Source organism: Crocodylus siamensis, chromosome 1 (genome assembly GCF_052110815.1).
Source record: "Crocodylus siamensis isolate JL-2025a chromosome 1, ASM5211081v1, whole genome shotgun sequence".
Taxonomy (NCBI): domain Eukaryota; kingdom Metazoa; phylum Chordata; order Crocodylia; family Crocodylidae; genus Crocodylus; species Crocodylus siamensis.
In genome coordinates, this window is record NC_143395.1 from 45,001,110 (window position 1) to 45,016,576 (window position 15,467).

A 15,467-nucleotide genomic window follows, 5' to 3' on the forward strand; every position below is an offset into this window, starting at 1 on the left:
TCATGGGCCCTCCTCCTCACTTGGGACTTAGCCTAGCCCCTCCTGCCCTGGCTGATGAAGCCCTATGCAGGACAGCTGGACTATTAGAAGGAGTACTAGGGGTCTTGGCCTTCCATGAACACTGGCCTCATGTCAAGCTGCCTAGCCTCTTATTGGAGGAGCTGGAAGCAGGGCTGGGAACCTCTCAGGTCGCTGCTCAGATCCTGGCTGGAGCTGGAGAGACTCTCCTGCTGGCTGCAGCCTCATAGAGGATCCTGGAGCCCAGCAGGGAACCTCTCCTGCAGGCCACATGCCGCGCTGCTGAGGGTCCAACTGCTGCCTGCAAGTCCCAGTCCTTCAGGTGCTTCTGGGGCAACTGCTCCTGCCCCACTGGCCTAGTTCTTTGAAGCTTCTTCCTCGCGGTCCCTCACTGGTCTCCCCATAGTCTGTTGCACTGCCCTTTTTATCCCCCTCCAAGTGACCCAAGGGGCCAATCAAGGGACATGGAGGGTGAGACTCTGGGGCCTGATAGGTGAGGAAAAGGAATCCAAAGTCCTCCAATCATCTTTACCCCGTCACAACCCCTGGGCCAAATCATTACCAGATTGGTGAAGGAAGGGAATCCCAAGTCCTCCAATCATTTTTTGCCCTTTCAAAACCCCTGGGCTAAGTCACTGCCAGCTAGTCCATCACATGTGTTTACAGAATCTCAGCACATACCTCAAATGCTTGCACACCTACCTATCTAGTAGCAGCCTCCATGCTGCCCTCTGCCATCCCAGTGTGTATTCAACTTCCACTCTTCCCCCCCGAGAGATTTTCTGTGATTCAGCTGGACTCCACTGCTCTGGCTGAGCACAGAGCAAAAGTCTCTCCATATCAGCTTCAGTGCTTAGAAAGCCTAGCCCTTCTCCACAGACCTGTGGACCTGATAGCCCAGGGAATGTGTCTTTAATCTAGACCTGGTAGGAGAAACTGCCTGCCAGCATCAGATCCCTGACCACTGGCACCCCCATGGGCCTGGCCTGGCCTGTCTCCCCCACTCCTGAAGTCCTCCTCCCCTCCTCTCTGCCCCTAGACACAGACTTAGACCTGCACTTAGACATAGACCCTACCTGAAAGGTAGGAAGCCATTAGGAGCACAGGCTATCTACAGAGCACTCAGGTAGACCTTGTAATGCTTATACAGTACTCTCTGGTAGGATTTCCAGCCACTCAAACTAAACTGCTAAACTTCATTTAAACTCTTGCTTGTACCATATAACAAACTAAATGACACATTGCAACATCCTGGATGTTGAAAGAAAGGTAAATCTGAGCCAATAGGATATGCTCCATAATCTTTGCTGTTTATTCCTGATGCCAACCACATTTATTCATGTTAATGCTATTAAAATCATTCTAATATGATCGATTTTTTGCAAAAAATAATCTAAAAAGTACTAAACAAGATGTGTACATAACAACTAGTTTGTTTAATAATATTTTATGAGATTATCTTTAATAGTAAATGATATTACCATTGTGCCTATAATGCACAATCATGGAGGAAGACCCCATATTTCTAGTTTTATTGTTCTTCTACATATTATCCATTAGACCCATAAATTATGGCTCCATAAATTATGGTCTAATTTATTAGACAATAAGTTTTCCAGGCAGGCTGTGACATTTTATTCATCTCTAAAGTACCATGTACATCTGTGGTGTTGTGAAAATAGCAATCAATAGCAATATGGTGTTTTCAAAAATAGCAAATACTTTGAAAACTAAGCTTTTATCTGGACTGTATTTTCTTCCTCTAAGTTCCAAATTTAACATTTTCTTTTTGTATGGTTCAAGCTATCAACCCATGACAATGCACTTTGGAAGCTGAAGTACTGTTTATACTTAAGCCCTTATGGTACCAACTGTGTTCCACTTCGTTAGCTTCAGAGGGTTGCAACTAAGGGAATACCTAATACCAACTGTCTGAATCTAAGACTTAGTTAGGAAAAAAAGAAGTAACATCTTATAATATGATATCATTTTAGACATGCCTGTATCATATTCCATATTCAGTTAGATCTTTTCTCATGTCCTTGTTTTCAGTATGAGCAACAGACAAAGCTGAACAATTTCAATCATAAATAGAAGCAACAACAACAAAAAAATCATGATTTCCTGCAAGTCTCTTCTAGTGATTCAGAATTAAGCAGGTTCTATTTCTCTTTCATTTTATTTTAAACACTAATTCATTAATAAGTAATGTCAGAAGATCAGGCAATTTTCTCCCTTCTTCAGCAATCCCTTGAAGTCGAGGATAATTGTCTTCCATGATTGTCTTATCTGTGTGTCCAAAGATGGCTGATGAAGCCTATCCAGAATTGACAGACTCTACTGCAGCTCAGACATGTGTATGGGGGTAGATGGTGCTGGATTTATGATTTGGTCCACGACACACTGTTCCTGCTGCTTCTGCTTTTCCATCTCCTGTTGTTGTCATGAGATTTCGAAGTCCTGAAATCCCTTAAAATAAATAATTTTATGGTGCTTCTAAAGATAGTGAGGGACCAACTCCAGAATGGTTGAAAGCACTGAAGCACTGAAAGAGCAAAAGCAAGCTCTGCTAATGTCTGAATAATTTCAGTGCAAGGTTCTGTATACCTACACAATGCAAATTTTAAGGTCCCTTTTTTCTATGGGATTCTTATGCACTAAGCTGAACATGATTTGTTGGATTTGGCTATATTTTTCTAAATTGAGGGGTTTAGGGAATTAAATATGAAAATGAATGCCAGTATTATAATATATAATCATAGTAATGTTTGTATGAAGAAAGAAAAGAGCTGATTCCATTGCAGCTCATCTGAAATGTGGATGTCTTGAAAAGAAGCATATAATCTTGATAAAGGTTTGTTACGAGAATCCTGCTATTTATTCTCTGCAATGGAATTTGTTATATGACCCTGTGTGCTACTTCATTTCTCAGCGCAGTTTTCTGTGAGAAAGTTAAATGCTTTTCAGAAAGAACAGCCAGACCAAACCAAATCCAAACCAAAAGCCTTCCTAACACAGCAAAGCCTATGTCCAACACATAGATGGATAATTTAAATTTAAAGTTCTAAGTAGCTAAACCTTTGTTACATGTAAATAATGGACAAGTTTATATATATAACATTGACAACACCTAAACAAAATAGAAGGACAGGCTTTCTATGTTTCTAATGGAGAAATAATACAGAACAAGAAAAGACCTCATATATGCAACAAAACACTAGTTACCTACCTGATCCACTACTCAACCTGAGTAAAATACTTATCAGCTCTGTGTACATGACAGGTAAAAACATAACTAAACTCATCTTACCACAGAGACATATTGATATTTATGTAATTTCTGAGTCCTAAGTTTATAAATATTATTTATACATGGTACTCATTTAGGATTTTTTACTTATTTGCACATTTGGTGGCCTAAATGCCTAAGACACCTTTAAAAATCTCAGTCTTAACTTTAAAGGAAACATGATTTTAAAAATCATGGACTTAAGGTGTTTCCTATACATTTCTTACTAATGTAACTTAGGCATGTATGTTCTTAGGAAATGACTGAGAAAGAAAGCTGATATTTTCCAGACCCTTAGGTAATGAATTATAAATTAGAATGATATCCAGTGACACAAGGAATTACTTATTTTCCTCAGGAAACCCTTGGTATTTGTGCGTTCAGCATTTGTGGTTTCAAATATTGATGAACGCGGTGCCCTATTAGCGGATTTTCCAATTCACAGGGATCACAGGAACATATTCCCCATGAATGGCAAGGTTTGTCTGTATATAGATACATTTAAAAAATGCCAAAATGCCTAAGACACCTTGAAAATCACAGCCTTCATTTTTTTTTTTCTTGTGAAGGAAATAAAATAATGTACCTTAATTTTTCCTGCACAGATTCTCAGGTCAGCATGTAGTTCTCTATTTGCTCAGTTTATGTACCTAAGTAACTTGATTTCTTTGGTGGATTTCATAGTTTCATAGTTGGTAGGGTCAGAAGGGACCTGAGCAGATCATCAAGTCCGAATCCCTGCCATGGCAAGAAAGAGTACTGGGTTCAAATAACCCTGGTGAGGTGTTCATCCAGCCTCCTCTTAAAGACCCCCAGGGTAGGAGCCAGCACCACTTCTCTTGGAAGTTGGTTCCAGATCTGAGTCGCCCTGACTGTGAAGTAGTTATTCCTGATGTCTAATCTGAATTTACCCTCTGCCACCTTGTGACCGTTATTTCTTGTCACTCCTGGTAGTGCTTGGGGGAACAGGGACTCCCCCAATGCCTGCTGGTCCCTTCTGACCAGTTTGTAAACAGCCACTAGATCCCCGCTCAGCCTTATCTTATGGAGGCTGAACAGGTTCAGGTCCCGTAGCCTCTCCTCATAGGGCCTGCCCTGCTGCCCCCTGATCATGCGAGTGGCCCCCCTCTGGACCCTCTCCATGCTGTTCACATCCCTCTTGAAGTGTGGCACCCAGAACTGGACGCAGTACTCCAGCTGCGGCCTGACCAGTGCCACATAGAGGGGGAGGATCACCTCCTTGGACCTGCTTGAGATGCATCTGTGGATGCATGATAAGGTGCGGTTGGCCTTCCTGACTGCATCCCCACACTGGCGGCCCATGTTCATCTTGGCATCAATGATGACTCCAAGATCCTTTTCTGCCTCTGCCCTGATGAGAAGGGAGTTCCTCAGCCTGTAGGTATGCTGCTGGTTCTTCCTCCCCAGGTGCATCACCCTGCACTTGTCAGCATTGAAACCCATCCTATTCTCATTTGCCCACACCTGTAACCGGTCTAGGTCTGATTGCAGCCTATTTCTCCCACCTAGCATGCCCACATCCCCCCACATCTTAGTGTCATCAGCCGAATTGAACAGGGTGCTTTTTACCCCCTTGTCCAAGTCACTGATGAAGATGTTGAACAGTGTGGGCCCTAGGACTGAGCCCTGCGGAACTGCACTGCCCACATCCCTCCAGGTCAAATGTGACCCTTCCACCACCACTCTCCGGGTGTGGCCCTCCAACCAACTAGTAACCCATTTGACTATGTATGTGTCAGTGCCACAGTCCCCTAGTTTTTAATGAGAATGGGGTGAGAGACAGTGTCAAAGGCCTTCCTAAAGTCCAGAAAGACTACGTCCTCTGCTACCCCTGCATCTACGGATTTTGTGACCTGGTCACAGAAGGCCACCAGGTTGGTCTGACAGGACCTGCCTCTAATGAACCCATGTTGGTTGCCCCTAACCATAATCTCCCCTGCTGGCCCCTCGTGGACATGTGCAAGGATAACTCTCTCAAAAAGCTTACCAAGGACTGAGGTAAGCTTGATTCAGTGAATATTAAACAAAGAGAAAAATGCTAAGTTTCACATAGGGATAATCAAAAGAATACATTTTATTATGTTTACATGGATACTACATGTATCTTTCCCTCCTTCCCCACAATCAGCCTTCTAAAATTGGTTTGATTGGCTTAATTGGAGAAGGTGAATTTTCTTTGATGGACTAGAAATATGCAGATACTATGCTCTGATGGTTGCTAAAATGGCTGCCACTTCTCTGTGGCCCAGCTGCCAGAAGGGACAGAGTCCAATATTAACCCTCTTGCAGCCACTAGGGAATTTGCACTAGCAATTGGCTGAATACTGTAGCTTATGCCTAAAGCAGCAGTTTTGTAGGCCCAGGGCAGGTAAACTGCTCCACACAGTCTGCAGGAAGTTTGTGGTGTGGAAATAGCACTTAATTATTTATAGCAACCAATATAAAAGACTACTTACAGTAAAAAAAAAATAGTCTCAGCTGCTTACCTTGCAAAGGTCCTGAGCCTAGCCTTATTGTTGTCCTGCCCCATGAGTAAGTTCCTGATGTTTCACCCAGACTGTATCATGAGATGCCACACTTCCTGGACACTCTTTATTTCCAGAAGGTCTTACTTTCTGTCTTATAATCAGTCATTATTCTGGAAAAAAAAATTCTTTATAGTCTGCCTTCCAAAACCAACATGCATGTCTTATTCAGCAGAGGGGTGGGGATAAGTGGGGAGTGTGATATGCTAGAAATTACTGTAAAATTGCTCTTTTTCTCTGCTGGTGTCCCAAAATGCAATAACGGTATAAGAGAATTATCTGTACATTTTTCTACATTCTTTGTAAGCATGAAGCAAAAGCTAGATCCTGTTTTGAATAATCCCCAATTTTATCAGTCTGTAGTGGCATACCCTGACCTGATGCAGTGCCTTACCAATTTTATTGTGGTTCTTCATAGCACAGGTATCAGTTTATCAGTTTGTGCATATCTCGTTGCAGGATTGGTGCCTATGGTCCTCATTCATCACCAACGGTTTCAGTGGGATAGAGCTTGTCCTGAAATAGCTTTCTCCAGACTAATAGAATTACTTACAGCTGACAAGATTTGTCTTACAAGGTTCCTGGGAAACCTCCAATTATCATTTTGCATGCCGTTTTATTTTAAATCATTGATACAAGGAGATTTTAAAAGCAGGCTGAAATTGAATTATCTAGGGCTCAAAGGCTCTCTAGTGAGAAAGCAAAAGAAAAATCTGTTCCTAATGATAAGGAACGGTATTTGGGCATGAAAATAGTAGCTAGATTTGACTTATAAAATGCAAGGTGACTTGAATGAGAGACAGCAATATAGGTTTAATTCACTAAATTTAATTAAAAACTCACCTGATATTGAAGTTAGGCTAATTTCTAAGCCTAGCTTTGCTCAGTATTCAGACTCTTTATTTTTCTTCTCCTACATCTAGTTATTTTGTCTGTTTGTTTGGCTTTGTGATAGTTTCTTTTTGTTTTCTCATACTTTCCTTTTTCTTTTTTTGTGAGCTTGTGTTCTTGGATTTTGCTGTTAGCAGAATAAATATCTGAGCCAGCAGATGTCTAATTGGGATCCAGTAATGAATAGCAATGACACCATTCTGTGATGCACAACCAAGCAAGTTTAGGGCTTATTGAGGTGTGTTAATAATAGTAACACAGGAATACAAAATACAATATTCAACATTCGTGAAGCTGGAAGATATTTAAATGAACTCTAGCTTTGGAGATTCTATGGCAGCATCCTCATTTTGGTCCTACCATCACCTTGAATTTTATATGTCAAATCTAGCTACTATTCTCAACCTCTAAACTTCCAACCAATTATATAACACCAGTTTTATCACCAGATATACCCTTTAGGGAACATCTAGATGCACAGTGAACCTTCCAAGATTCTGCTCATGCAATTCACTGGAAGGCAGAGAAGACAATGGAGCCTGTCCCCTTACGTGCTCTTAGTTGTAGGAATAGAATCTAAGATATTAGGTCTGCAACCAAATGCTGCCAAAAACACGTATCTCTGTTTTTCCTTGGGAATTACATATGAGTATCTCTTCAAATTGTAATGTATGTAGCAGAACTCTCTTACATTACAAGGAGCATAAGAGCAATTATGCAAATTGTTTCCCTGTATGTTACAGGAAAAAGTGGCATATAGAAGTTTAAAAGCTCCTCATCCATATTTCATGGAATGATGTTACGACTTTTACTCTGTGAATAATATGCATTCAACGGTATATTAAAATCAGGAGGGAAGCAAGATCTGACATTCTTGTGCAACAACTGACAACTATTTTTAAAAGGGCAGGAAAAGATGTAAAAGAAATGAGGTGTAAGCTATGTTGGCAATATGTTTCCAAGTGCCAGCTGAAGAAGAATATGAAATCATATGTTACAAAGTAAAGTAGTAGTGCATTAAATCATGGAGGCAGAAGACTGAGGTGCTCATTTTGGGTACTACTTGACAAAATTACTTCATATATTATTTTCCTGTAAAAAATGTTGTATTACCAAAAGTGGATATCTCAAATGGGCTACCAGCAAGAAAATAGGTGTGGGAAGTATTAGGATATATAGCCTATTAACACTTCACTATAAAAACAGAAAAGTCTGTAATGTGTAAGAAAATCTAGTGGTTTTAGTCTGACCTATGTCAGTAAGACTGACTGGAAAGGATACTGGACTGGAAATTCTGAGGTATGCAGTCTTGATCATGCCAATATGACCTTTTTTTGACCTTGGGTATGCCACCTGTTTTTCTGTTCCTGTGTTTTCCTGTAAGGGTCTCTTGGCATTTCTGTAATATAGATAATTACTTTTAGAGGAGTCGATATTGTACAAACTTCTTATAAGAAATGTATCCCTTTTATACAACACAAATTTTTAACCAAAAAATTCAACACGCCTTTTTACTACTTATTCTTCAATGTAACTGCAGAGATACTTTTGGGGAAAATGCATTTAAATTTATTTCTTCTTCACTAACCTAAGGCTTGCCACCAGACAGGTTGGCAACTGTCTGGGGAATTGCAGAGGCAGGGAAGTACAAGTGGAGTATCTATGGCTTCCTCCCAAACTAATTTTCTCTTAGGAGAGTAACAAAATGGAGGGTTTATGAAAAGGACTGGACACAGGGTTTTGTCTGGTTTCCTCAAGTCATTGGGTGTGGATGGGGGTTTTACCTGGAGTCAGTCTTTGCTTCTACTGGGAATGAAACCCGGAAGTTCCTGGTTAGAGAGTCTTGCCCCTCCATTAGGGTCAGCACATTTTGGAACCAGGAAGAAATTTTACTGCATAGTCAGGCTCATGCAAACTGTAAAAGGTTTTCCCGCCTTCTTTCATGGTGGTTATGGTCCCTTTCCTTGGATGTCTTGGGCACGTCCCCACAAGCAGGAACTTGCATTCTCCAGGGACAACTAGCAGCAGCACATATTTGTGCTGCTGCAGTTGTCCCTCGAGAGCACCCCTGCACACACACCATGGTGTGCAGCAAATGGAAGCTGCATGGTGAGCAGCAAGTGCATGGGGAAGCTGAGGCCAGCACCGGAACTGGCCCCAGCAGCCTTACCTGGGGTCCTGGAGGCCTCCCAGGGTTCTAGCTGTGCAGAAATTGGTCAGGAGCCAGAGTGTGGCTCTGGCCAGCCAGGCTCCAGTTTTGGGCGGCACACACTATTGCCACATTGCTGCCCCACTTCTTTCTGGTGTGGGGTTTTTTTATATTAGGATCTCCATGTGTCAGAAAAAAAACAACCCCTCAGTGCAAATTAGCAGGACAGGGAACACCTGCATATGTGGCATGTGGAGTTTGCAGTGCCATTGATGGGTCTGTGGAACCACAAATCACATGTGTGCACTCATTTGGATACGCCCCTTGAGTACATTTTAAGAACCCTTGCAGCAGCAAGACACTGACAGTCCTTGTTCCCCTTCTTTAGTTGTCTTTTATTGAGAAAATTAGGGTGATTTTGGTGTCTTTGAGTGATATGTCTTGTAGATGTACAACTGGGCTGATTGTAGTATTAAAAATAATTTAGATAAGACTTGTATGGGGTGGTTTAGATAGAGATGATCCTGCTCTGGCAGTGGATGGACTGGGTGACCTCTGGAGGTCCCTTCCAGCCTGACTTTTCTATGACTCTAAATATATTTGCCTTGATTTCTGTAGCACAGTTACAGCCACATGACAATTATGCTGGTAATGCACCCCTGCTGGAGTGGTGAAAAGGTATATACTGTGGATTTCATGGTAGATTTTTTTCTCCAGAACCAAAATTCTAACCTATCTTTTAGCTGATCTTGATTCATACAGCATTAAAGCTTACTATTAAAGAGCATAGTATTATAATACAATTGTAATACAATACAATTGTAACTCCACTGGTTTCAGTACAGTTACTCCTAATACACAGAAGCACGTATGATAATGTAGTCAGATCCTTTAGCTTCAAGTTTGTTATGAATTATTTTACTATTAATAATGCTGATGATTTAATCAACTTGTGGTCTTTTCTCATGTGGTCTTTCCTGACATTTGGGTAGTTCATCATGGCTGTGCCTGTATTTGATGATGCATAGAACTATTCTTAGAGCATAGCTGAAATCCTTATTTGTGTAAAGGGATCTCAGTAAGTTCCTTGGCTTATGTAAAAGTCACTTTATTATTCAGAACATGATCCTGATTTTTTGTACTCAAAAAGAAAAATGCCTTAGATTAGGTAGAAGGGGTTAACTGATGGATACTATTTATACCATCAGCAGCTCTGAAGTTCTGACAGCTTTTCAGAATAACTCCTATTATAAAACTGTTTTCATCTTTAAATTACAAAATCTTGTGAATTAATGTTGGAGCAAATAAAAGGCTGAAGCAAATGAACACCTGTAGAATGTGATGCTTGAGAATGCATCATCCTTAGATCCATTTCAAGGCTTATAAATTGTTTTATTCTTTTCACTAAAAATAAGTGTTTTGTCTTTTGTTGTAGTGCCCCAGACTCTACTATTACTATTATAAATTTATTTAATTAACAGCATTAAACATTTTTAGACCTGCCTCTTCTACTGATCTGTCTCCCCTACATTCCCTGCTTTCCTCTTCGTTCATTTATCTTTGTCCCTTTCCACACTCCACTTCTTCAACAATACATTTTAATTGAGGGCATCCCAGCTGTTTCTCAGGAGAGGTTTAGTGCTACTGCCAAGGAAGCTGTGATAGCTGTTTGAAATGCCACCATATGAGGAGTGTTACCAGGGTTGCTTCAAAGACAAAGGGTCCTTTTAGCTTGGCCATAGTATTGAACAGTATCTTCAGAGGAGAGTGTGGCTGTTTTTTAGTTAAGCTGTCCTGTAGTAAGACATAGAAAGGGGATAGGGACAAGGCTTGAAATAAGAACAGAGGAAGTAAAGTAAAAAGAAGAATGGCAGGTTTGTGACTGCTTTCACTCTGTTCCCAGTGAATCTCTGTCAGCAGCATGTGCTTAATCACTTTGCTGAGTACCAATGGAACTAAGCACATGATTAAGCAACTGTGACCACCTGAAACTTGAGACCCTGCTCCTGCCTTTGTTTCAAGAACATTTGCATCATCACAGATCCTCACAGGAGGTGAGAGGATTCATACCAGCTACTGACTCCTCTGTGAAATCCTATGAAATATGAACTTTCATTTCTACCCAGAAGAACTTTTACAACCTTTTCTCCAATGCCTGATGAATGGGTTTTGTGCCCAAAAGCTTGTAAATAATGCCTTTTTTTGCAAAAATCTTGGTGGTCTAATAAAAGATATCATCTCTACTATAAGTCCTGATTGCTTCTTGCTGAACTGCTGTACTTGAGCCCAATTGCCCTCTAGCAGCATTTTATGGACTTCTGACAACTTCAAAAATTCTGTTTCTGTTGTTTAAACAAACAGGCTCCTAATTTAATATGCCATCAAGTTAGCAAGGATCTAAATCTTTAAGTTCTTTGTCAAAATGAATTGGCCAATCTGTAACATAAGGAGGAATATTGGTTATTTATGTGATTAAGTATATACTGTTGAGGGGAAATGCATTTGAAAAAGCAATAAAATCTGGACCCTGATGTGTTCTTTCTTTGTGAATAATGGCAAACCCATCAAAGGAGCAAACTACAAAATAGAAAATTAAGTTTGATTCATATTTGTATGGTATAATATCATATGCTATATATGAAAGATTGTAAATTGAAAACTATAAGGCATCATATCTACTAGGAAGGACAGAGTAATTTCAATATCAGTGGAAATTTAAATTGATGGTTATGGTTATGGGTTAGAAAGGAGGCTGATCTATGCAAATCATTCAGCTAAATGAAATACCAGACATTAACCTCACAAAAGGAAAAGGTTAATTAATATAAACTGTTATTTAAGCTGCTTTTAAAACCAACTAGATATATTCTCTTTGGTTTAGAAATTTGTATGAATGTTTGTTAAAGAAACTTTCCCCAAATAAATTCAAAGCTGTATAAAGTATTCAATACAGTAAAGTATTTACTATTAACCATAATCTACAAGAAAAACAGGATTTGAATATCTTTAGTTTTGATGGATATTGTATAATTAAAAATGAAAAGTCAACATTAAAATTCAGCAGATCAAGCCTTTGTGCTAAGTGCTAATATGTTTCCACAGCTTGCAAAGATAGAAGGGACCTTAGTGATAATCTAGTCTGACCTCTTGTGTAACTCAGGCCATAGGACTTCCCTGAATTATTTCCCATTTGAGCTAGAATGTGTCTTTTGGAAAAATATTACACCATCTTTTTAAAAAAAAACCAACCAGCTATGGATAAACTACTGCCAACTACCTTTCCAAAGTTCTTGTAATAGTTAAATACCCTACATTATATATCTGCACCTTATTTTTAATTTCAGTTTGTTTATCCTCAGCTTTCAGCTATTGGACCATGTTGTGCCTTTGTCTATAAGACTGAACAGCCTTCTGTTATAAGATTTCTGTTCTTTTATAGGTTATTCTAGACCATGATCAAATCACATCTTAACCATCTTTTTGCTAAACTGAATGAAAGAGCAAAGAATCCAAATTATTTTCCAACCATTTGATCATTTTCAGAGTTCTTCATGAATCATCTTCAGTTTTGCAACTTCCTTCTTAAACTAAGGAAACTGAGCGACATTAGTCCAGTGTCGAATACCAACTTAATATAACCTTTCTCTTCTTAGTCCATAGTTCATAATTTATGTATCCAAGTAACATGTTAGGCCTTTCCATCCCCAGATCATAATAGGAGTACAAATTTAGCTGATTATCCTCCATGAGCCTTAACAGTTTTCACTGGTTCCCAGGTTGGAATCCATCTGCTTTACTGTAAGTATGACATATAGTGACCATATACGTCTACCTGTGGCCAGCAGCTGCTTCGCCGTAGCGGTACCCTCCCTTGTTATAGCATGCCACTACTGCAAGTAGTGGTTAAAAATAACCATGTGCTCAGCATACAGTGCAGTATGGGCTAATAGTTCCAATAGGAAGTAGTGCTAAAGCAAGGCACAGTAGTAATAATGCCATACCAGCACATGTAGATGCACCCCAAATTATTTATTCCTGTTGTATTACTTTACTTGGCTGCATTAAGTAAAAATGAAAACTGAGTGTGACAAGTTCACAAAGCAATCCAGCTTACTCTGTATCAGTGTTCATCATTTACCACTCCCCTGATCTTTGTATTGTCTAGAAATATACCAATGATTATTCTATTTTCTTTAAGCATATATGGAAAAATATTAAGTAGCATAGTCCTCTGTAGGAACCATATAGGAAAATGTTTATTCAGTGATGATTTTTCATTTCAAATTACATTTTGAAGCTGATAAGTTTTCAGTCATTTCAATCCATGCTAATTTTATCTCATTCTAAATTCTTAATTGAAATGTTGTACAGTACCAGTTTATGCCCTGACATTAGTCTAAGAAAATATGTCTGTGTAGTTACCTTCATCGACCAAATTTGTAACCTTACCAAAAAAGGATATCAAGTCAATTTGAAAGATCTATTTTTCATACAACCTATACATGTTGACTTACATCAATTATATTTACTTCCCATTTTATTAATGGCAAAAACAGAAAGGAGTGGCACTCAGTGTCAAAAGGACATAATCACAACAACTTAGAAAGAAATTATCCTAAATTTTTACGGATCAATGTTCTAGTAAACAAAGAACAAATCACTCTGGAGAATAGGATGGCCAACTTGCTTAAACATCTATCTATAATGATTAGGGGAAATGTTTTCACTATTTATTTCTTCTAAAAATACATAACCGTTCAAACATAATTGTAGATGTTTTCACAATATTTAGAAATGTCTGATCCTTTTGAGAGTCCTAACTGGTAGCCTATCTAACCAACTAAAGAACTTGCTTGGTGTCCTGTACCATACTGAAACACTTTACAGCCTTTCATATAGTTATCATTTTCAATGCACAAATCACCAGTGTAAGGCTGGAACAGGAAACCAAGACACAGAGACTTAGCCAGTATTCCACAAAGATATTAAGGTGCCTAGAACCAGATCCCTGGAAGCTGTCTGATGTGTGGCTTAACTAGTGCTTAACTGAAAGCTCTTAATCCAAGTAAAATGATCCACAAAACCCTGCCTAAACATAAGCATCTAAGTAAGTTTTCTGACAAACTCTTGGGCACCTTAATTTCTGCTATAGAACGTGTCCAGAAATGATGCCATTTTAGTTAAGCTGAGTGTCTTTGGGCCTCCCTCTCACCAAAAGCCATTCATAAAATAGGGGGATTCATAACATAGGAGTCCCTGTGCCTAAGTCCCTTAAAGGGGTTAATCCAGTAGGCATGCTGAGCCACAGATAAATCACACATTAAATTTAATACCAAGCCTAGCTCAGCACCCACTTTTATTTAAAATTTAGCCAGTGAGTATCCAAAAACACTTTGGTGTTTCTGACACTCCATTAGTGTCTACCCTTGTCTTTCAGATCCAAGAATCTTTCTTTCAGTGAAGCCACCAATTTGACCTTCATATACAGAAAGTCCCTTCTGACCTCAGGCTGGAAAGAAAACAAGGCAAATGCATTGCAGGTCATAACCACAATTCTATCATGGATAATTGCACTGTTGTGCTTAGAACTGCAGCTAGAAAGAGAGACTCTTATGCTTCTTCTCCAAACTCCCCATGAAGCCCTCCTATTTCTTCATTTGCATGTGAGAATGTTCCTCAGGCAGAATCTAAAACATGTGGGAAAATCTTTGTCCTAATAGAAAAGTAAAATAAAAACTGTTTGGGGTTTTTTATGACATTTTTACTTTGTCATAGAAACAAAAATGTTGAGTCTAAAAAACGTTTCTTGTTCAAAGGCTGTCTCTGTATCTTGTGAAAGATGCATTTAATTTATACTAAGACCCCTTTCTCCTGTGTAACTGAGGTGACTTCAAGCACCCTAGGAATCCCTAGGCATGAAGCATCTGGAGAAACACCTGAGTACATAAAATAATATGGATTATGAAGCAGCCAACCTACTCTTTACACACAGCACCATGTTCATATGTTCCAAATAGAACATTTCAAATGTTAGCTTTTGAAAAACAATGTTTGACTTTCCATCCCTATTTCTTTATGATTCTCTGAGCCTAAGTCAACCATCCACCATAGAGCTTTGCTGCCTGCCCAAGTAGTTCAGTACGGACACTTGTTACCAGGTCAGATTATCATCAGCAGGTGTTTAAAGTAAGCACATAGGATTGATTTATTCTGGGATAAGTCAGGAAGTAAGTTGAACAGGTTTTCCATGAGTTTGATGTTGGCAGTCCCAAGAAAGTGAACTCCATGAGACTGCCAAGGGGAGTTTTTGACTCTGCACCTGTCACAGCCTAAATGGATGCACTCTCATTCTAAACAGCCACCCAAAAGCTTCACTCTTTCTAGTATCTGTGGTCATTGCTGAAATGAAAACATTTCTTAGATGGATGGGTAAGTTGCCCTGTTTCTTATTTTTCCTAGATAATTGCTTCAGGCAAAAAAAGACAACAGAAAAATGTGCTCTGTCTATGGGTTTGTGTGAAAGAATGGTGCATGAAGCTTGGTACAACTGTTTGCATAATATTAACTGGTGATT